Raw genomic sequence first — 1,485 nt, forward strand, 5'->3', positions numbered from 1 at the left:
ACATATATTTGTCCTTGGAAATATATCTATTTTGACAGGTAGAAAGTAGTTATCACATTTGGCTTCAAGGTGATTGTGATTAAAAAAAGTAAACCAGCCTGGGTTTAGTCTAATAGTCTTTATTGCCAACTGGCTAAAACCTTTCAACTATACATTTCCCAAGCAAAGATCCTAGAGTAAAGAACCTTAATCCCCTAACCATATCCAGATTGTCATGAATTAATTCATTAGTTCATAAATAAATTACATCCTCAAACCTCTGCCTAAACTTATGTGCAGTCTTTCATTTTCGTCCCTTTGTGTGTTTGAGTGTTAGTTCAGATTTCTTTAATTACTAATCAGCAACATCAACAAGAAACACACTATATATTCACAAGGAGATGAAGGGAAACCCTAAATGCTTGATATCAAACTAAATCAAAGCCATTTCCAGGGAGGGATTAACCAGTAAGTACGATACACGTGGGCTTATTTGCACTTACTTACTAATCTGTAGTGCACAATTTCACCTGTCTTTCACCATGTCAAAGATGTGTGAACCACATGTTAAATTGTTCACTACGGATTGGTAAAAAAACACTTGTGTACACCTTGCTTACTGTAAAGTGCTGCCTACCTTGTTTACCAGTTATCCTGCCATGGCCCATTGCCTTTGAGTCAATTCCAACTGATAGCAACCCTATAGGACAAAGTAGAAACCATAGGGTTTCTAAGGCTGTAATCTCTACAGAAGCAGACTTCCACAACTTTCTCCTGCAAGGGGCTGGTGGGTTCCAACTGCTGGCTTTTCCTTTAGCAGTCAAGTGTTCAAACACTGTGTCACCGGTGCTCTTTCAAATGCTTGATAGGTTTGCCAGTTTCTTCAGAATATTTTGGGAAGGACTTATACACAAAAATAAACAAATATATGTCTTAACAAAAATGTTCAGCCAAGTTAAATTTGAAGAAAACAACCTAGTACATGGAATGGTGCTGGAAAACTCTTAAGACATTTAATAGTGTTTGTCAGTTTGTCATACTGTGGGGCTTGCACATTGCTGTGATGCTGGAAGCTATGCCACCAGTATTCAAATACCAGCAGGGTCACCCATGGATGACAGGTTTAAGCTGAGCTTTCAGACTAAGACAGACTAGGAAGAAGGACTTGGCAGTCTACTTCTGAAAAGAGTTAGCCAGGGAAAACCTTATGAATAGCAGAGGTTCATTGTCTCGTATAGTGCAGGAAGATTAGCCCCTCAGGTTGGAAGACACTCAAAAGACAACTGGGGAAGAGTAACCTCCTGAAAGTAGAGTCAACTTTAATGACGTGGATGGAGTCAAGCTTTTGGGACCTTCATTTGCAGATGTGGCACGGCTCAAAATAACAAGAAATAGCTGCAAACATCCATTAATAATTGGAACATAGAATGTACAAAGAATGAATCTAGGAAATTTGGAAATCATAAAAATGAAATGGAACATATAAATGTCAATATCCTAGACATT

The sequence above is a fragment of the Trichechus manatus genome, unplaced genomic scaffold (assembly GCF_000243295.1).
Source record: "Trichechus manatus latirostris isolate Lorelei unplaced genomic scaffold, TriManLat1.0 scaffold00381, whole genome shotgun sequence".
In the NCBI taxonomy this organism is placed as follows: Eukaryota; Metazoa; Chordata; class Mammalia; order Sirenia; family Trichechidae; genus Trichechus; species Trichechus manatus.